Source organism: Saccopteryx bilineata, chromosome 2, assembly GCF_036850765.1.
Source record: "Saccopteryx bilineata isolate mSacBil1 chromosome 2, mSacBil1_pri_phased_curated, whole genome shotgun sequence".
Classification (NCBI taxonomy): Eukaryota; Metazoa; Chordata; class Mammalia; order Chiroptera; family Emballonuridae; genus Saccopteryx; species Saccopteryx bilineata.
In genome coordinates, this window is record NC_089491.1 from 339,921,570 (window position 1) to 339,943,708 (window position 22,139).

Consider the following 22,139-nt stretch of genomic DNA (forward strand, 5'->3'; position numbering starts at 1 on the left):
TGTTTCAACTCACACTCACACGGGCCCCTTCTCCCAAGCTCACACTTGCTCCTCACGCCACCTAATAAAAATAAAAGCCACATATGGGGTATTAAATCTTTCTTTAGAGCAGACCATTTTAGTGTCAAACCTAAAATGCAGACTATGTTTTCTAACTAGCCTGCCCACTCTATTCAATTACAAACGGACCATTTCACAGTTCTAGGGAATTCTGCAGTGCAATTTTCCTGTTAGACTTTACCACGTGTCCTTCCATTTATAATTATTTATTATAAAGATTAGAACATGCTTGCTCCATCTAAAACATGACGCTATCATTGGGAGAAATAAAGGAAAGGAAACAAAATCTCTGGAAGATGTTTAGATAAGATACAAAAAGCTCACACACAAATGTGAGCAGTATTGTAGAAAGAATTACAAGGCTGGTAACTAAATAGATTTTCAAAAAGTAAATTTTTATAACACTATGGGGATTTTTTCAAGTTGGCATTGTCCACTTTCTCTTGATTTTCTGACATTAGCTTGTCAATCGAGTTTCCTTCCTAACAGCAGTAGCCTTCCATGAACCAGCGCTCTGGATTCTCTGATGCTGACCCTCCTTGTCAACCTGCCTCACAGGAGACCTTGTTATTCCTCTTCAGATGTGCAGCTTATTCATCTCAAAGAGCAGCTGGGATTGGGAGAACCCCTGTGTTCTAATTCGTGGCTTTACTTTCCCCAGACAGACAATAAGCTTTGAGGTGAGCTGCATGTTCTGTGCCTTGATGATGACTATTTAACAATGCACTTTGTGTCCACAGGTGGCCTATTAAGCCAAGGGTCAGGAACCTATGGCTTGCGAGCCAGATGTGGCTCTTTTGATGGCTGCATCTGGCTCGCAGACAAATCTTTAATAAAAAAAATAATAACGTTAAAAATATAAAACATTCTCATGTATTACAATCCATTCATTTCCTACTGCTTATGTTCATGGTTGCGAGTGGCTGGAGCCAATCACAGCTGTCCTCCGGGACAACACCAAATTTTTATTGGATAATGTGTAACGTACATGGGTTGTTGTATGGCTCTCACAGAATTGCATTTTAAAATATGTAGCGTTCATGGCTCTCTCAGCCAAAAAGATTCCCAACTCCTGATCTAAGCTAATGGACCTTTAAGGAAACAACCAGACAGCTGGTATACCTCCTTTGAAAATGGCCGATCTTGTTTTCATGCTCCAGGCAAAACAAGCTACAAGCAGAGCTTCATGTGCTCCACTTTCTCCTCCAAACTCTAAGGTTAATACCCCTTATCAAACTGGCTTCAGTAAAGGCTTTACTCCTGCTTGGAGCTTGGCTAAGAACCAAAGAGATGTTTGTTTTGCGAGGAGATAATCCTTTAAACCAAACATGGTTTGGATTTCTGTTTGGTTTTAAAATAGTTTTTAACCAACTACTTTATGTATTTTTTTAACAAATAAAAAGTGAGATATTTATATGAAGAGGTTTCTGTGGTTGTTACTACAATAGTACTTTACATTATCTGGGGAATGGTAACAACCCAAGCATAGCACTTAGTCTAAAAGAATCTTCTTCTCTGGCCTATGCCTGTTACAGCTTCTTCCCCTACCCTTTCATTTCCATTTCATACTATTTTTATCTTTCTCTGCAGAATTGTGATTTTCCTTTTTCAAAACCAAGAATTCAGATTTGCAACATTAGTAATGTCCTGGATTTTAGCCATTAATTTAGAACATCTTTATAAAGAGAAAATCTATTTATATGTAGATAGATTCTCCCTCTCCCTCTCTCTCTCTCTCTCTCTGTCACTCTCTCTCTCTATCTATATGTATATATGTAACTTAAAACGTGCAATTCAATTTTTTTCAGCCTATCCACAGATAATGCAACCATCACCAGTCAATTTTAGAACATTTTCATTACCTATAAGGAAAAACCTGTACCCCTCTCCCCTGAATCCCACCACCCCGGCTCTAAACAACCACTCATCTCTATTCATAGTTTCTATAGAGTTCTCTGTTCTTGATATGAATATAAATGGAATTACAGAATATGATTTTCTATTATCAATTACATACTATTATAATCATATAATATGTAGTCTTTTGCAACTGGCTTCTTAGAGCATATATCAATACTCTATTTCATTCTATAGTTAAATAATATTCTGTTGTATAAATTTTTTAATTTTATTTATTTATTTATTAAAATTTATTTCACCCATCACCATTGATCCCCCTTCCACCTTCCTCCACCTCCCCCCACCCCTGCCCCAGCAGTCACCACACTGTTATTCATATCATTAATATATGACTACAAGTTACACAATAAGAAGACTGACTTAATCATTGAAATTGTATAAGATTTTTAATAGTTGTACCCCTTTCTAGGGCTCCAACATTTTATTCTTCATGCTTTCCAGGTTGTAAAATACACCTAAGAATTCCATTAAAATGAAGGTTTCACCAGCATCAAATCCTTTGGGGCATCTTTCTTTTCCCTGCCTTCATCGTTTATATCTATGAGTTTGCCTTCAGGAAGTATCTTTGGCTGCATACATAGATTCTCTCGAATGGTAGCTGGGCCAATGTTCTCTCACCTTCAGTTATTTCTTCTAATTCCATTATGTTTAATTTCAATTTCACTCAAGTTTTAAATCACTTCTCATTTCTTGACTGTACTTTCATCTTTTTTGGCTAATTTCTTTGTTGTTTTTTTTAATTATCCACTTTTGAAAAATCCCATGTGGGTTTATAGTGGGAGACAAGAAGGCAAAAAATTACATGCTCCGCTGTCTGTGCATAAAATAAATAACACATGTAAAGGGCTGATTATAGACAGACTATGAAAGAACTGATGTGATTGGTCACTGATTATAAAGCACACCTTTTATTTATTTAATGATTTGTGGACTGAGTAGCCAGCAGTCAAATTTGTATTTCATGTAATTATTCATGGTTAATAAACTAAAATGTGTTGCTAGAGGGGAGGTGGGTTGGAGGACTGGGAGAAAGAGGTGAGGGGATTGAGAAGTAGTTTGGTAGTCATCAGAATGTAAAGTACAGCATAGGAAATGTAGTTAATAATATTGCAGTAACCATGGTGTCAGGTGGGTACTTGAAATATCAGGGGAAATGCTTTGTAAAATAGTATATGATTATCTAACCACTATGCCGTATCCCCGAAACTGATACAAAATAATATTGAATGTAAACTGCAACTAAAAAATTAATATATATACTCAAATATGAATGATGTTATTGGGGGAACACTGTTAATTAACTAAAGTTAAAGTCATTTAACCGTTTTATGACAAGACTAAAGCCAGGATTCACAGCAACTCCACCTGGAAGTCCCATGTGCTCCCTTATCTCCTTCAGTCGTTAAACACAAGTCAGGAGCTATACTTCCTCCTGGAAGCCTGACCTGAACCCACTCCCAACTAAATTAGATGTCTCTCCTAGGGGTTTTCAGAAGTGCAAATCCAGGTCATTGCTCAGACACTGTACGGGTTAGCCGTTCATGTGCCCACCCTGCCCCTCCAACTAGACTGTGAGGATTGAAGGCTACTGACATCTCTATAGTCCTAGTACTTAACATAGAGCCTGCATATTGTGCTCATTGTACATTTTGGAATGAATGAAATTAAAAATTATAGAAGAAAAATTATAGAAAGTCGTGGAACAGAAAAAGGAGTAAGTATTCATTTTAACCAGGAGAATAAAGACAATTTTTATGGAGGGGATGGTATTTTAAGCAAAGCACTCAAGTGGCAACAGGATCTCTAGAATTTGAAAAGGTCAAGGGCTGGGGGAAGCAGGATGGTACACAAGGGGATACTTTTTGAAACCTAACTGATTCTCTCCTAATCTGCAACTTTTCTAAAAAATAATCTTCCCTGTGATCTATCAAGTGTTTCTTTCCATTCTTGCTGTGGAGAATGAACCTTCAATGACTCCTGAACGTCTGAAACAATCCAATTCAAGCAGAGTAGCTTACACTTCAAAGATCTTTCTATTATTATACCCAACACTTCTTTCTAATCCTGACCTGTACTTTTTGGCCACCCCCTCTCTGCACAAATCAAGCCCATCTCTCTCTGACCCCTCCACTCCCCAGCCCAGTATCTAGATTTCCATCAACTTTTTGGCGGTCCTCTTTCTCCGTCCCTCACGTGGGGTGCTGCCCCCCTGCCTTCTGGCCAATATACAAAACTACTCTGTCCTGGAAGATCCTACCGGTCTATGCAGTCAGAATCCCTATCCACTCAGACCAAAATGCCTTCTTCCTCTAGATAACTTGACTGGACCACTCACTGCCAATTATTCATTTACTACACTGTATAGTTTTCTTTAAGCTCACTTTGTTCCTATTGTGAGCACTCACATCAGGTACCCAACCGGCTAAGATGATGGTGATGTCTTTTTGTCTCAGACAAGTATTCTGTTGATTAAAAATTCTCATTAAATTAAGCATTCCTCTAAGGACATATGAGGGCTCTCTTTATACCAGGCGGACATCTTATTATTCAGCTATCACTGGATGAGGGTAGCTACAATAGAAGATTTAATTTAATAAGAAGAAACAAAATTCTATTATCAGTTTGTCTGCGTTACGAAATCATTAACTTGGCCTCCATTCTGAAACGAAAACTTCCTACTCCCCTCTTTTTCATAATTGATAGTTATTGTCATACTTATTTTTACCTTTTTCATGCAGCCACAGGAATTACGTTCGTTTGTTTGTTTTTTCAGTGTGTGACTATCCCTTTAAGACAGGTGCCTCCTTTTCACAGTGTTCAACCACCCATCCTGTAATCACAGTATTCTTTCATGCTTTCAGCCCTCCAGCCTTTGCCCCTCATCAAACCACATCAATATCAGCTTCACACCTTAATGGTAAAAGACATCCAGAGGGAGAGAGGCTCTACCCACCACGTGAAGGAGCGAATTGTCATGCACAAGAGCCTGGGGGGCATGGAGAGTCCGTCACCTTCCCTTTCCCAGCCCCTTCCCTCTGTGCCCCACTGCTGGATGTCCAAGCTTGACCATGAATGCATTCCAATGGGAAACTGTAGCAGGATTCTTTCCCCCCATCCTTTGGTCCCTATTGTATGTTCAGCTGCAGTGGAGCTAGCTGCTAATCAAAGCCAGAGACTCTCCTACACAAACAAACACAGCATTGTGGCCTCCCTCGGGGCTGGAACACAGCCGTCCAACAATTTAGTCAGGTGATAGCAGGCTGGACGAACAGACAGAGCCTCTCCCGGACACCCTCCTGCCTACACTCCCCTGATTTGGTGCAGGCCCCTTGAAGCACCAGGCTTGGCAAACCGATGCTTGAGAGAACAGTGGAGAAAGAAACAACATACAATAGTATGCAATCAGAGAGGACTAATAGATAGAGTTCTTTGTGCAAGAGAGGGGATATTCCTAGACACTGGCTAGGGGGAAGGGAATGCTGAACCAGAATATCTTCAGATGCTCGGAGCCCTTGTCCTGGAACAGGGGAATGGAGGTAGAAAAGCATGATGTCTGAGAGTTTTGTGGTTAGAAATATTAGGACAACAATATCAATTCTCTGTCTCAGTCGCCTGTGATCCTGGACAAGTTACACATTCTGAGACCCAGTTTCCTCTTCTTTAAACTAAGAATGAAAATCACCTTTATCCCATGGGGTTGTTGGGGAAGCATTTAACACATTGTTTTTAGAAAGCATGCAATAAATATAAGATGTGATCATTAAAGTTCATGAACTGTGTTCAGGAAAGCAAAAAGGGAAGAAATCATAAAAAAAGAAAGCAAAGTCTTCAGTTTTCTAGAAGTAGCGATGATAAGAGATGGAGGCTCCTCCCTGCCGCTGGAAGTTCCTAGAAACTTCAGAACATCAGAGATGCTGCCAGGTCCTGAACTTTGCCTTACTGTCATGTGTCCCTGCAGTACATCAAAGGAAGGTAGGGATGCCAATGGCCAACATGAAGCCTGAATATACGATGTCTTAACACAATAAATAGCAGAAGGCAGGACTCTAGGTGTCCTGACATTGATAACAGAAATATCCCTGAGTATAGAGGAGAGAGCAGAAAAGAACAGCTACCAAGGAAAATGATTGCTCATGTCACAATGTTTGGCTGGGCCAGCTGGTTAATATTAAATCTTTCCAAGGATGGAGGGAGGGAGAGCGGGGGGGATGAGGGAAAGAGCAGAAACCAGGTAAAAACTTATCTTTATTCTATGCAACAACAAACATGAGTTGAGCACCTACTGTGTGCCACTTGCTACTTGGGCAGTGGTAAAGTGAAGAACTGGAAATAATTATCTAGCAGTATAGTAGGAACAATGACACACATGGCCACGGGACCTCAGAATTAATATAGTGACTTCTTTTACATACAAGGGACCAATGATCCAAGATGACTTAATAATTGAAATGGCTTCATTTTGGAGACCTCTAAATGAAAACTATGTCCTTTAGATGCCATGTGGAGGTATTTATTATAATTATCGGCAGATTTGCCTCAGAAAACATCAGTCACTATTGCCATGTGTTGGCCTTTCTAGAATATGCTTTAATGTCCCTAGGTTACACAGGGTGCTCCTCACTGGGTATTTCCTCCTCCACATTTCAGTAAAAGTCAGTCAAACTTACTTGTTTAGCCTTTGTCACATAGTATCTCCATTTCCACCTTCTGGAAGAATTTTGTTACTTGTTCCTTAAAGTCTTACTAATTGGTCTCCACTGTAGTCATATTTCTCACCGCTTCCTATTCAGGCGTCCTTGGCCTTTCTGCAGGTCTAAAGGACACTCTGGTCTCACTACAACATTATGCGTCGTAATAGATACAAATAGATGAGCATTCTCAAGGAACAAAGTGTGATTTTGCCTAAATTCCACCAAGAACAGAGATAAGCACTCCCATGTCACATCAGTTGAGCAATGAAATCCACTCCCCTTTGATGAAAATAGCTTCTAATACTTAGGCTTACCTTCCCCACCAAAGAAACATGAAATCATCTTTCTAAGAAGAGCAGTCACACCTTTACCTGTCCCATACTTGTTCGCCATTGCTGCTCGGGTTCTACGGGATAGTGACAAACCTGGTTACCTCTTGGTTTGGACTTGGACATTAGCTAAGGGAGGGGTTCATTTGAGATGAGAAGCAGACAAGGGAATAATATTAGTTCTTCAAAATCAAGTTGAACTATTTAATAGAAATGTCCAAACCTAAACTTCTTCTGATTGAAACAAGATACTTCATGTAACACTTTGCAGTGGGTGAATGGACTTCACAGTAGACAACTAACCCAGGAACTAGCTCACTGGCATTTGTGCAGGGAAGCCCTGAGCCAGGAGGGATCCTCTGTGCTCCAGCCCCTGAAAAAGAGCCTCTAGTCTCCTCCTTGATCTCCTTTCATGACCCCCCCCAATAAGGGTAAGGGAAACATGTATGGAAACAATGGGTTCAAGGGAGTTCCTATTTTGAGGCAGGAACTCTTCACTGGGACAACTGATAATGTTTAGTCTTCAAAGACTTTCTCTGAGAAGCATAAGAAGGAGCCAGGGTTGCCCTATAGAGCTGGAATGACTTCATGGCCTTATTACACCAAGAGGCACCCGGAGCCCAGGAGATTCTGGAACACCAACCAGAGAAATCTTCCCCCCAGTGCCTGATGGGCCCAAAGGACTCCATGTTTATCTACCAGGAAGGAAACCTCAACCCTACCTAAGAAAATTTTCTGTAAGGTCTGAAATTCTTTTCCCTAAGTGTAGGGATTCTTCTATTAGATTTGGGGGTGTTTTCTCTAAGGTCTCAGTTCCAGTGTACTTCTACTTATTTTCACCTCACAGTCCTGTTGCCTTTGAAAATGACCATCGCTTGGAAGAGACGTTAGAAACCCACAGTTAGCTTACTTTTTGGAAATGTGGATCTAGTTAGAGACATTGCTGGAAACCCACCTCTCCCCATTTATTCCTGCTCAGTGGCTTTGGATCTACTGCTCCGAAACACGTTCCTTTATGACAGCCTTGATGTGCATCTTCAAATCTCCAGGTGTCACATATCAGAGGGCAAACTCTGGGATCCCTACCCATCGGACTAAAACAGCCATTTAAAAAGGACCATCACTCTTTAGGCTCAAATGGGTGGGAATTCCAGTGCTGGCCTAGTCGATAACCACATTTAACTTTATGTAACTTTCTTCAACCCCTCCTCAATGGACAGGAACGTGGTTGTCAAACCCAGATTGGATCGGACTCACTTTAAACTGGAGCCAATGTGTACACTAGTCATTCCAGATCAGAACAGAACAAATAAATACCTCCACAAAGGGTTCCAAGCCCTGGAGAGGCGTGAACCAAGGAGGTCCACTGCTTCCCCAGCCCCATTTGCCCACCTAGAGTGCATTAGGCCCCCTCCTTTTAGCTCAGACCTGCTCAGAGGGTCCCCAGGCTCCTTAGACCTGCTGACTGGGCTGGATTGGACCTGGGTGAGATCAGGCAGCTGTGGCTTCCCTGGGGAGGCTTTTACCCCCTGCTATGTATCTGGAAGGGTCCTCAAGGCTAAGAATGGAAGACAATGTTTACTCAGCTTGACCTCCCATTGGCACGCATGAAGCTCCCCAGGATCGTCTGTTCCCATCTAAGCAACACATCCTTTGCTGGGACAAAGATTTTTTTGTTTGTTTCATGCGATTATGTTTGTTTGCATTTTTCTATTTCCAACTATTTTTTTATGAGTCCATAATATTATAATTTACTAAGCTTTTTAAAAAAAAACAATGGTTGAAATTTACCTACGCCAAACAAAATAAATTGACTTCCCATCTTAAATGGCTCATTTTGTAGAAACAAATGCAATGTGGTGACACATGTACAGCTATTAAAAATATTGCATGTGTCAATTATAATGTTGACCTACAAAGTAGAACACAATTATTGAAACAACTACTTTTGAAAGTTACAGCAGAAGTCTATCAGCATGTTAACGGCAGTGTCTAAATTAAGCAAAATTATAAGTGCGTTTTTTCCTTTTTTATAATTGTTAAAAATTTGGACCAAGAACACATATTTTTTCAGAAAGAAATAAAACAAGGTATTTCTCTTTGCATTTTCCTAATAACAAATATCATAATGAAAAAACCTTTTCATTATTTTTCACATGACTAAAATTAACCTTTCACAAATCTGATGCTCGTTGAACTATATTTGAGATGTCTGTATATTGCCAGACATTGACTTTATTAGTTAAATGTATATTATAACCAAGAACAGAAGATGAGGTGGGGGAGGGGAACTTTATCTTACTGTTTCAAAATTTAAACACTTACCTCTGTTAAAATAATTTAATAAGCTACCTACTTTTTTTCCTATAGCAATTTCAGGCATCCTCATTTGGGCCCCTTGGACTATGTCTAAAGGAATATGATATAATGTATATGAAAGGCAACATTTTTTATTTTTTTGTAGAAAATATTTTTTGTAGAACTAAATGGATCCTTATATAAGAGTCTTCAAAGCTGCAAGCTGTGTGTGTGTGTGTGTGTGTGTGTGTGTGTATTTTTCTAAGCCAAAGATTCAACTTCTAGCTTAACAGGGACACCTCTTGTGGCCAGCTGGCAGATGCCCAGTGGAACCCCTCTAAGATCTTACACTCAGAAAGGAAGACCACTACATATTAAAACCTGAGATGAGGCCCTGGCCGGTTGGCTTAGTGGTAGAGCGTCGGCCTGGCGTGCAGAAGTCCCGGGTTCGATTCCCGGCCAGGGCACACAGGAGAAGCACCCATCTGCTTCTCCACCCCTCCCCCTCTCCTTCCTCTCTGTCTCTCTCTTCCCCTCCGGCAGCCGCAGCCGAGGCTCCACTGGAGCAAAGATGGCCCGGGCGCTGGGGATGGCTCCTTGGCCTCTGCCCCAGGTACTAGAGTGGCTCTGGTCGCAACAGAGCGACGCCCTGGAGCGGCAGAGCATCGCCCCCTGGTGGGCAGAGCATCGCCCCTGGTGGGCGTGCCGGGTGCCGGGTGGATCCCGGTCGGGTGCATGCGGTAGTCTGTCTGTCTCTCCCCGTTTCCAGCTTCAGAAAAATACAAAAAACAAAAACAAACAAACAAAAAAACCTGAGATGATTCTCTGCTATTGGGAACAGGGTTGTTTTCTAAAAGCCTTTCCTAGGTCTTATTATTAGTGAATTAGGAAGGCCATTAGGAAAACACTGTTTTAACATTTCGTATGGTTTCCCAGTTGTTTTTTAGCCCAAGGAAAGACTTTCTGTGACCTAAACTTGCTACCAGAGATGTTCCTGTTGATTACATCTAGACCTGGAGGCAAAAAGCTCTGGTTCCTTCTTGGGAAGCCCAATGTCCCCCAAGAAGTCACACAGATAGATGATACCTGCTCCACTTCCATTATAGGTTGGAAGGGGACAATCGAAAGAAGTAATAGATGTTCAAACCTTGAGGAAAAGCACACTCTTGCACAAAGGAAAGATCTGGCATTACATCCATTGCATATTAAAAATGAAGTTTCCTAAGCACTTTTTGCACTTGCTTTGAAGGCAAATGAAGAAGGCAGCTTTTGGGTCACTTACACCCTTGTCAGGTAAGGGCCCTAGCAGAAGCGCTGGTGAATAAGCCTGAGTCCATGCCACACAATGGGCCAGTCAGTGGACATTTGGTCCTGTCCAAAATGTTCACTGAGACATCTGGTCTACTCCAAAAGGCTTTTTGTGTTTGGTCCTTGACATATGGCAATACTAGCTAGGCCACCAAGGCAAGAAGGGCTATTATTGGCAATATGGCCACAACACAATTATTCATTGGACCAATAAAACATGATCATGTTTGTTATGTATTAATTCTGTAAGCCAAAATAGAGGGAAACATTATGGGCTATTTAAAATGAGGGACATTTTTTTCTAAGAGCTGGACATTTTGGACAGGACCAAATATCAAGGGCCATTTGGCATAGAACAAATGTCTCTGTGGACATGTTGTACAAAACCCAATGTCCTGAAATGACGGGGCCTTTTACTCTTAAGGGGCTTCAGCTGGGTCAACAGCAATTCAGATGGTGTCTGCAAAATTTTTTTATAAATAATCAAACATTGTAAATATTATTCAGACATGACGATATAGGTATGAGCAGCTTTTGCATACAGCAAGAAGTGTTATTATTGTCCATGGCCCTCGTTGGATTCTTTTTACTTATTTTTAATTGGATTTATTGGGTGACATTGGTTAATAAAATTATATAGGTTTCAGGCGTACAAGTCTATAATTCATCATTGCACCATGTGTTTAGCACTCCAAGTCAAGTCTCCCTCCATCACCAATTATCCCCTTTCCCTCCCCTCAGTCCCCACCAGTCACCACACTGTTGTCTGTGTCTATGAGTTTTTTTCCTTTACTTAATCCCTTCCCCTTCTTCACTCAGCCCCCTAACCCCCTTCCCCTCTGACAGCTGTCCGTCTGTTCTATCTATGAGTCTGTTTCTATTCTGTATGTTAGTTTTATTAAGCTATAGAGTTTATGATTGGAGAATTCTGCTCTCTCTTCCATCCTCTCCAATCTGTTAAACTAAACACCAATGGCTGGCTACTCTGAGTGAGGTCCCCAGGCCAACAGCACTATCACAAGGGAGCTTATTAAAAATACAGACTCTTAAAGGCCTACAGGAGACCTACTGAACATGATCTGCATGTCAGCAAGATTTCCAAAGGCTTGGTAGGCACAGGGAAGTGTGAGAATCACGGTTACAGCACAAACAACGCACTGCCAATCAGCTGTGAAGACTCAATGTAGTGAAAATAACCAATTGAAAAATTTGATGTGTATCCTTTTTAGGACTGTCTACTCACTTGTTTTTTCAGTATGACTCAGATTTCCTTTTCTTCACACCTGTCACACATCTTCCCTCCTATTTTAACTTACCTTCCAGCGTCTTAGGCAATCTCTGGGTGTCCTGAGAAAACGACAATGACAAGCAACAGAACTGGAGAAAGAGAAAGATAGAACAGACTGCCCTGACTTTATTAATAGCCATGTTTAGTATAACAGGTTACCATTTACAAGCATTGCTTTGTTACAATTTACCTTTTAATCACCAATCTGTGAGGTCGGCGAAGCAGGTAATATCATCAGCATCATCACCATCTTAGAGCTGACAATCCTGAGGTTCTAGAAGATTCAGTGACATACTCTACATCCTACATCAAACAACAGTCAGAACTATGATGGAATAAATGCCGGTTCCTGCATCCAAATGTCAATCCTTAGTTTGTCAGAGAACCAACTAGGCATGAGAAACACAGGCAGTGGGGGAGGAAGAGCAAAAAGATGGGGGAGGAAAAACGGGGGGGGGGAGACTTCTTCAGCTGCTCTGTCACCATGACCAGCATTTTCATCATCCTCATCAAACACTCCCTAGCAATCAGACTCTGGGGTCAATATTTCATATTCATTTTCTAAATTAATATTCATGTCAATCCCAGAAGATAAGTACCAATGACCTCATTTGAGAGATAAGAAAACTGAAGACCACAATATTTGCTGATGGTCACACAGCTAGTAAAAAGAAGAGTAGCTGTGGTTTACACCTTGATTTCTTTTACTTTAAATCTCAAATATTGGAATGTTAGGGCTAAAGTTGCTAATGTGTCACCTGCATCCTGACGTCACATGTCCAGGTTCCTCGATTCTCCCTCTCAGATCAGAATCTTTGAAGATGGACCGTAGGCATCTGGATGCTGAGACATGACCTAGTTATGCTGATAGATACTAAAAACAAGGGCCCATTACCCTAGGTTAACCGGGCTCTTACTACACATACATTGGCGTTCAGGTTTGACATGAGAGGCAACCGGCACATAAAATGAATCAGCCAAAGAAAGAGATGGCATTATACAACAGAGATAAAAAAATATCCAAACTAAGAATTGTAAGACCTTTGTTTAAATAGCATTTAATGGGCTCACTGTAAGCTTATGTGACCCTATCAATTAAAAAAAAAAAAAAAGATCTTGCTCTGCCTATCTAAGTAGAATTGTTGCAAAAATATGAGAAAATAAGTGTGAAGGGTTCTGAAACGCAAATGTTTTATAGCCACATTGAAGCTCTGATGGAAATGCTTCAAGTGATCAGTCTTGTAGTCTTTGAATTATATGGTTTGTGAAAGAGGTGGGTCAGATTTCTCTGTCCATACTGGCGGTAGCATGAGTCACTGGCCAAACAGGGTTTGAAGCCTTAAGGTAAAGGAGGTGGAGTATGGTTAGGAAGACACTCCAGAGAACTGGCCAGTATGTAGGACCTCTGGAATGAAGAAGATAAAGAACAGAGAGATGTGAACTGGCCAGTATGTAGGACCTCTGGAATGAAGAAGATAAAGAACAGAGAGATGTGAGGCTGCAAATGGGGGGGGGGGCTATTCTTTTGGCTTTTTAAAATTTAAATTTAGTGGGGTGATATTGATCAATAAGGTTTCAGGTGAACATCTCTATAGTATTTGAACTGTTGATTGCACTGTGCGCCCATCAACCAAAGTCAAATCATTTTCTATCACCGTATATTTGTCTCTCTTTACTATCCTCCTTCCATCCCTCCACTCCTCGGTAACCATTTATAAACAGGAATTGACATCAGTGATATGTAAGAGGATTAGGTATCAAGGACAGACAGTCAAGGTCATTGAAGCGGGAAGGGCAGAAAGAAGGGTATTCAGAGTCATTTAGTTATTTTTTCACTCAAATGCCAGATATTTGCGGGGGGGCATTTCAAGGGTCCTATGCTAGATAGTCTACAGTTCTTGAGATGAAGAAGAGTTCCACCTTTAAGGGGTACATAGTGTGAGTGGGGCAGAGCCGGTGGTAACAGTGAGTAAAAATGTGCTCTTCCAAGTCAACACTGCTGGCAAAGCAGAGGTTGAAGTCTCTGGACAGGGTGAATAGAGGCTGGGAAGGAAAGAGGAGGGGAGACTTAGAGCTCCCCCTAGAGGGAGGTTGCTCTGCAAACTTGCTCTGGGCACCTTCCACCTCTAGCTCACTTATAGTTCCAAATGCCACAGCTGAAGTTGGGGGATTTGTGTGTGTTCTTTTCCTCCATGTCTATATTTTTCACCGAAGAACAGTCATCTCACATCTGGTATAAAGTTTCTTGGAAAGAACATCTCAGATGAGGTGTCATGCTTCTAAAATTATGTGTATTCTAAATAACTCCAACAGAATTCTTGAGATGTCACTTTCAATCATTGTTTTTCTACTCTATTATGTGGCAAATGAGAAATGAAAACACGAAGTAATAGAGAGTTCAATTGCTCTTCCAAAACAAATGACAGGAAACCCACAAGAAGACAGTGATGCTTTGGAAATAAATATTACCACCTTTTCCATTTAGTACTTGGGAGTTCCTGTCCTTTTTCTCATAAAATGTTCCCCCCCCCCTTTTTTTTTCATCTCTTTGTAACTGGAACTGCTTAGAACAAAAATCCTGTGAGTCCATATTTTACTCTCACTTGTCTTAACTTGTGTTTTAATCTTTTTATTCACATATATATTGATAGACTGCGGGTTGCTTAAAGGGGTATTGATTTATCTTCCTAGCTCTGTCACACAATCGGACATGTAATAGAACAGTCAATACCTGTAGGCGGCTGTTAGGGATAAGAATAAAATAACAAGAGGTCCTTTATTTCAATCTCCTTCCCCGAATAGGATTGTGCTCAAGTCTTTCCCTTCCGTACTTATTCAAAAAACAATTAAATATGCAAGACCAAAACTCAATCGAGAATAAGAGAGATTTGGGAGTTTCCTCAATGATAATTGGAGCAGACACTCAAAGAGTCGTGATCAACAATGAAGCATTTGGTAGGGGGCGGGGGAGGAAGAGAGAGCGAGAGCAGGAGAGAACAAAAATATTTGGAAATAAATGTCCACATCTGGAAGCTGAGGTAGGGGGAGCAAAAAACAATGGGAGGAGTGGCTAAAGAAGTTAGAAAAAAATTAAGATAATATGATGTCAAGGAGGTTAAGAAGGTTGAGCAGCCAATGGACTATGTGATAAGGAAAAGAAAGAAATGTAAAGTACCATCAGTTTGATAAAATGAATGTGACTCATAAAAGTGTTTCTTTCATAGATAGGTGGGAGTAGGTTGGACTTTCTTCCTTTGAGATGTCTTTTAAATAAATATCCAACAAAGGATTTCACAAGTAAGCACCTTTTACCAAACACAAAGTGTTTGGAATTGGAAAACCGAGCCCTAGAGGAAAGAAACTAAACTTAAATATTTCTTAAACATGACATTGTCCAGCACAATGGAAAGCATCCTGCACTTATATAATAAGTATATTATTAAAGTGATCTACCATTGTAGCAAGAAACGTTGTTTGGTTGAGGGAGGACCTGGGAGAATATGATGAAGGTGAGTAATCCTGGCTCCACCCCTTCCTATACTGGAGTCTGGAGAAGAAAAGGAAGTCAACATTTTTTTTTTTTTAGTGATCAGAGTGTAAGCTGTTCTTAGCCAGGGTCTGAGTCAAAAAGGGAAAAAATCTAGTAGGGTCAAAATTCACTCTTGACTTCGATCTAGTGAGCAAGTTTCAACCTTCCATGCATTCTAACATATAGGCAACCATCCCTGGTGACAGAGGGACATAACAGGAGGTAGGGGAAAGGAATCAGGCCAGTCACCACAAGGCTTGTTGGATGGGAAATGATGACGACTTGATCAGAAAAAGAACAAACGAGAGCCAGAAGAGCAGGGCACAGGAAAGCAGAAGAGCTGAAAGAAATGGAAACAAAAGGTTGGAGATGCAACATGCTATTTGTATTTTTTAATGATGTTTTGGTTTTTACTAAGTACAGTTGTTAGACTTAAGAGCTCCATTGTCAGTTACTATGACTCACTTCTTCAAAATTAATACACAGCAAGAGATTTATTTTATTTTTGCTAAGTATAAAATTTAAGAATCTAAGGATTCTGCTTTCTGGAGACTCATTATGATCATCTTTTTTCATTTGAAATGTTACTTTATGTACACCTATTGTGAAGAAATGGCTCCAAAATAAAGCCCAGTAAAAGAAGTTAAGTTTTATTTTTCCAACAATCTCAAGCATGGACTATTCACTGTAGTTCTTGCCTACCCTTAAGAAACAGGAATCTGTGGTGAATGTAATCTACATAATCAGTCCATAATATTACCATAATGACAATGCCTTCTGATAATATTACATTACAGCTGCCCTTGTAAACCACTAAAATTTTAACCTCTTATTTACCAAATACTAAAATAGAGAGGAATAAAAGGCTCATTTTAGTTGGCAATCTAGAAAGATCATATGACACCTGAACAACAATGCCACATTCAAGCCTGGCATGAAATGTGTGGAAAAAATGGCCCAGTGCATGGAATTAGAATTGGCCACTCACATAAAAAATGGAGAACAACTTTTCAAAGGGAGACCATGGCCCAAATCCCACTCAAGCTAATTGAATCTGGATGGAAAAAAAAAGCAGTCCTCGCTCATAAAGAGAAGGTCCATCTCCGAATATTATTTTACCTTAGAGCAGTGGTAGTCAACCAGGTCCATACTGCCCACTAGTGGGCATTCCAGCTTTCATGGTGGGCGGTAGCAGAGCAACCAAAGTATAAATAAAAAGATAGATTTAACTATAGTAAGTTGTTTCATAAAGATTTATTCTGCCAAACCTAGCGAAAATCCGAATAAAGTACTTGGTAAGTAATTATTATTATATGCTTTAACTTGCTGTAACTCTGCTTTATAAATTTTATAAAGTAAAGTTACTTCCCTACTTTATAAATCACCATTACTGTGGAATCAGTGGGCGGTTAGAAAATTTTACTACTAACAGAGATACAAAAGTGGGTGGTAGGTATAAAAAGGTTGACTACCCCTGCCTTAGAGCAATGGCATGGCCCTGTGCCAAGAGGAGGCAAAAGTTTGGATTATTCCTTAGAAGAGCAGCCAGAGGAGACTGGGCATTCAAGCAATGGAGCAAGGCTGGCTGGAGAGCCATGCCTCTGCCGGAGGCTCTGAACCACACCTTAAAGTGGGCTGAGGTGTGCTCAGGTGTGGACCACGCTTGCTCACTGATCACCTTGGGTGGTCTCAGTTTGGACATGACCTTCCGGAGAGAACTCAAGAACAACTCCCCTTAGCACGATGCTATCATAGGAAAAAGCATAAGTGTTAGGAGAACAAGAATTCATATTCTGAATTCGGACTTCTGGCCCTCCATCTATGGTTGACCTATACTGTATACACCATTTTGAAAAAGCCAACAAAACTCAAGTCTCCAGAGAAAATTTTTGAGTAGCAACAAAAGAATCACATGGTAAATGGGAATATGAGCAGAATGCACCTGAGAATGTCATTTAAATGAGAAAGCAAGAGTGTCTTAAAAGGGGGAAAAACACTGAAGCTTAAGGTATTTAACTTCTAAGGTTGATTTTATTGATAAAAGTAATTAAATTATTTTGGGACTCTATTTCTTTTGGGTTATTGACAGTTAGCAGGTTTTGTGAAAATACAAATCAGGCCATTAAAAAATAATAATGTCCATTAAAACAATTGTGATAGGCACACAACACAATCAACAGTTCAAATGCTATAGAGATGTCCACCTGAAACCTATGTACTCTTATTGATAGTGTCACCCCATTAAATTTAAATTCAAAATAAAAAAGTGAGAACTGCAACATACTGCTACATGTAAAGACCAAATAAGGTACATGAAAACTTTCAATAAATTAGTAAATTTATTACTCCAAGTGTCATGGAAAGAGGTCTAGGAACCCAAAACTTATGTATTATTATATGATACATGTGTTATACTATATATACTGTTAACTATATAGTATTCTTATTTTGCATAATACCTCATTTAAATGAATAAGTAATAAAAAGCTATATATTAACTGTAATTTCATTTCTCTCACAGCTCTAGCTTTGAAAATATAACAAAATTGTATCCACAAGTGAACAGCTGGAATATAGCACCTAGTGAGATATCCATGACTTCAGGTGGGTAAGCTTTTATAAAGGACTTTCACTAAATGAGGAGGAAATGTCCTAAAGTCGGCCTGGGAAGAGCAGGAGAGAGAAAAATCACTTTCTAAAGACTGAAAGTATAATTAGAGAGCTCAAAGCAAAACATTTCTGAAAGCACAGAATAAGGGCATTGGTTTATTTTTCAATAAAATAATTTTTAAAAATCTCATCTTCTACTTTAAATGAGAAAGGATAAATTTCACCACTCTGAAACAACTCATGTCCCAAAGAGGGGAAGAGACATAACATCCACTCTAATTGCCTTTGAATTTGGACTATAAAAGTTTATTTTCTTGAATGATTTGGCCTTTAAAATGCATAATTTACTTAAAAAGAAGCATAATGTTGATGGGAAATACAAGCTTGATTTTCTGTGCTGGGAGATGCTCCCATTACCTTGTAGTGTTTCCATAGAACAATTCAACCCTATACTGTATACCAAGGGGCAAAAATGGGCTCCACGGGTCCACCAATTCCATTTTCCCTGGGATCATGAACTTGCTTCATATTAGTTCAAAAGCTGTTCTTAGTTCCCGAATCTCCTCCCAGGCCCTTCCCTCCAAAACACACACACACACACACACACACACACACACACACACATACACACACACCACCACCTTTCTCAAGCTGCTCAAGCAAAATGCCTACTAAGATAAAAGATGACCACAGGCTGGACCTTTGATGTCCCTCACATTGTTCATTCTCTCCTCTCATCGCCACCCCTCCCCCACAAGCCACTCCTATTTTTTCAGTGTGTCCCCACATCTGCAAAGTAGTGTTAACAGACAGAGGGGTGAGTTAACAACAGAGTGTAAGATAAACTTGGTGTGTGTTCTTGAGTGTGTATGTGTGTTGTGTTAAGGACAAAGGTGTATGTGTGTGTGTGTGTGTGTAAGTTTCATGTTTGGGGTGTTAAGTAGGGAAGAAGTTAAATAAATTCCTCACTTTAAAATTACTTTGTTAACTTATTAGAAGCATCAACTCAGCAGCTGAGACTCTGACAAATGAGTAATAAATGGACCTTAGCTTTATTTATGTGGGTGAAATAAAAGGAGTTCAAGTGCCTGGGTACAAGGCAGTTATTCAGATTAGCATGCAAATGAAGATGGGGTTCAAGGGGTGTCTTTCAAACTTTGGCTTGAACTCTTTCTAGAACCATCCCTGGGGCTGGCAGGCAGGACAGGAGCGCTGGATGCTCTGTGAGAAGCTGGGTGTTTGCCCGCACAAGAAGGAACCAGCTCCCGCATCGAATCTGGAAATGCCAGTAAGAATCCCCAGCGGGCAAGTCCTGGGCGACAGAGAATGGATGGGAAAGGAGGCCTGCTTGCTCAGGTGCCTCACCCAACACAGACACACCTACTTAGGCAGTTTTTACAGAGCAAAGCCCCTGCACAGTCCTCCAGCAGGTAGCAGGAACACTCTCCAAATGCATGCATGACATCACAAAGCTACTTACCTACCATTCAGCGCTGGGTACCCTGACCCTCCTGACCTGCCTCCCCCCACAAACCCCTCAGTTTGCCTCTGGAGCAAACCAGTTTGGAAAGTCACCCAGGCGGCCCCTCTCCCACTCCTGCCACCACCATTAGCGGGCGCCCCGAAAAGTGGCAGGAGGCGGAGGAAACTCCATTGGAGACCTCTGGGAGAATGGCGCGCCCCTTTCCACTTACTTTGAGTTGCAAACGTGCTGTGCTGCGCTCAGGCTGCCTTTGTTGAAAGGGGAGAGGTTGGCTGCTCTGCTCCGGGTCCAGGTGCCCCTGTCGCTGCAGCTGCAGGCGCGCACTGCTGCTCCCTCCCTGCTGGCGGGCTGCTGGCTCACTGGTCCCTTTCTTCCCCTGGCTTCACCTCGGGGTTTCCTCTGCTCCGTGGCTCCCTTGGCGGGATCTTCGGACTGGAAGGCGGGGAACCTGATCCTGCCTTGGACTCAATTCCGCTGCGACAGGCAGGGAACGGAAGAGAAGTGGGGGCTGGGGGGCTGGCGCGGGCAGGGGGAGGACGCAGGCCTGGAGGGAGGGGGGGGAGGAGTGAGCACGCGCCTTCTCTCAAGAGCTGATTGGGAAGCTTATTAAAAGCAGAATCCCCCAGGGGCAGGCCCTCCCCGCAGGAGCATGCACACTGATTTGAACCGGGAGGCCAGAGGTAGAACACGGCTTTGTTTTTAGCAGAGACCCATACACTATTTCTTCTCACAACTTTACGCACGACCTGTTCTTTAGGTGGCTGCATACCCCAGTTCATCAAGTAGGACATCTTCAAGGGAGCATGGATGGCGTTTCAGGTTACAATTTGGACCCCAGACAGTTGTGTGTTTTTTTAATGATATTCAGAATGAAAAAGCACGATCTTCAAAACCACCCACCCTCTCCATCTTTCCCACTCTCAAACTTCCTGCCTACACACAGCGAGGGTTACCTTCAGCTGTCTTTCCTACCACCTGTACGTCAGGAAAATGTGCAAAGTACCTTTCTGCGCCTGTCACAAAGAGTGGCAGATGTCTGAGAGTTCCCAATTAAATACCATTTTCCTTTAGGGGGCTCTTTCCTTTTTGGGCTTCTTTGGCACCTTTAGTAACCTATTCAGTGACATGTCTTTGACACCCAAGAATTTAGGGAATTAATCAATGCAGCTCAAGCTCCAAGGGTTTGTAAAACTCAAAGGCTGAGGGTGCATGGCTTTCCGGAATTTCCATTTTGTTTTAATGAGGAAAGAGGCTAAGGTAATATCCCTAGGATGGTGCAACACAGGTGGATATTTATAATATAGATGAGATATAAGCATGGTGCAAAAGGACCGCGTTTAAAAACAAATTTACCCCCAGACAGTCTCCAAAATTACATTTTGAAATTCACACCACTTACCAGCTCCTTCTTGTTCATTATCTTGCTCCTTTTACTTCATTTCTGCTCATCATTTGATGCTGTCCACCTCAAAAGTGACTGTCAAATACACTTTCATTCCCAAAGGCCTGAGGTTACATTCCTTTGATCCACTTTGAAAAATACCTATTAAGTGCCTACTATAATTCTTAGAATTTACATTTACTTAGAACTATACCTAAATCCCCCCCCCCCCAAATAGGAATTGTTTTGTAGCAAGTACTTCTTAGGGACTCTGGGCTCTTATATTGACTGCAATGTAGACAAATGGTCCCACTGAGGCTCTGGGTGGGGACAAAGAGGTGTCTCTACAAGTAGGGCTTGAAATCGATCCATCAATCTTTTTTTTCCTCAAAAGAATAGGCATGAGCAATTCACTACCCCACCTCCAGTCCACCCCCATGACGAAGCTCTCCCTACACGGGCCCCATACTATCCTCAAATGAAATAAGTGAATAAGGAACTGTCTTCCTTCTACACACAGATTTCAGGTGGCCTGTTTCTCTTTTCTGTAGTGTTTGTTTTAATCTGATTTTTACCTGTATAAATTGGGGAGGAATGCACAGTATCAGTTTTTTACAATTATTTTCCCCAGGCCCTTTATTGGAGACACTTCCCAACATTCAACATCAGTCCAGTCCACAGAGATAGAATTGCAAGGGCATGAGACAAGGGCTTATCTATTTTCCATTTCTTCCTAAAAGTTCATCTTAACGTCTACAAATGTGACATGCTGCCATTAGTTATTTGGTGCTTATCTATAAGGTGCATAGAGTAAGCACGGGAGCCCCACGATTCCCGCTCTGTTACATGTGCTATCTCTAAAATACAACCCTTTATTCAAATGGGAATATAGGAAAATTACTTACATCAGTGGTTCTCAACCAAGGACAATTTGACAGTGACTGGAGACGTTTTCAGTTGTCAAAGCTTGCTACTATCATCTAGTGGGTAGAAGTTATGGACAGACCCCCCCCCCCCCCCGCCAAAGCAAAACAAAACAAAAAATTACTAGGCCTCAAATATTAATAGAGCTGAGATTATAAAACCCTAACTATCATTAATAACCATTCATTTAAAAAATATAATGGAAGGATAAAGAGAGGTTTTTTTAAAGAAATAGTAATCTATGAGATTGAGCTTAGTCTTAATTTAATTCAACCCAGTATGCACACCAAGGTTTAAGTAGAAGACAGTTTCTAATGC

General features: G+C 41.0%; 1 protein-coding gene across 2 annotated transcripts in view; it reads right to left on the minus strand.

Annotated features, from left to right (window-relative positions):
- Window positions 1-20,034, minus strand: part of PTN (pleiotrophin) — a 77,296-nt gene extending 57,262 nt beyond the window's left edge. The window contains exons 1-2 of one of the 2 annotated variants that reach the window (XM_066262375.1): window positions 19,728-20,034; window positions 11,923-11,983 (exon numbers count right to left, since the gene is read on the minus strand). The gene's annotated coding sequence lies outside the window, so the exon portion shown is untranslated. The remainder of the gene's footprint in view (window positions 1-11,922; window positions 11,984-19,727) is intronic. The other variant, XM_066262374.1, reaches the window with a different exon arrangement.
- Between the last annotated feature and the right edge of the window lie 2,105 nt (window positions 20,035-22,139).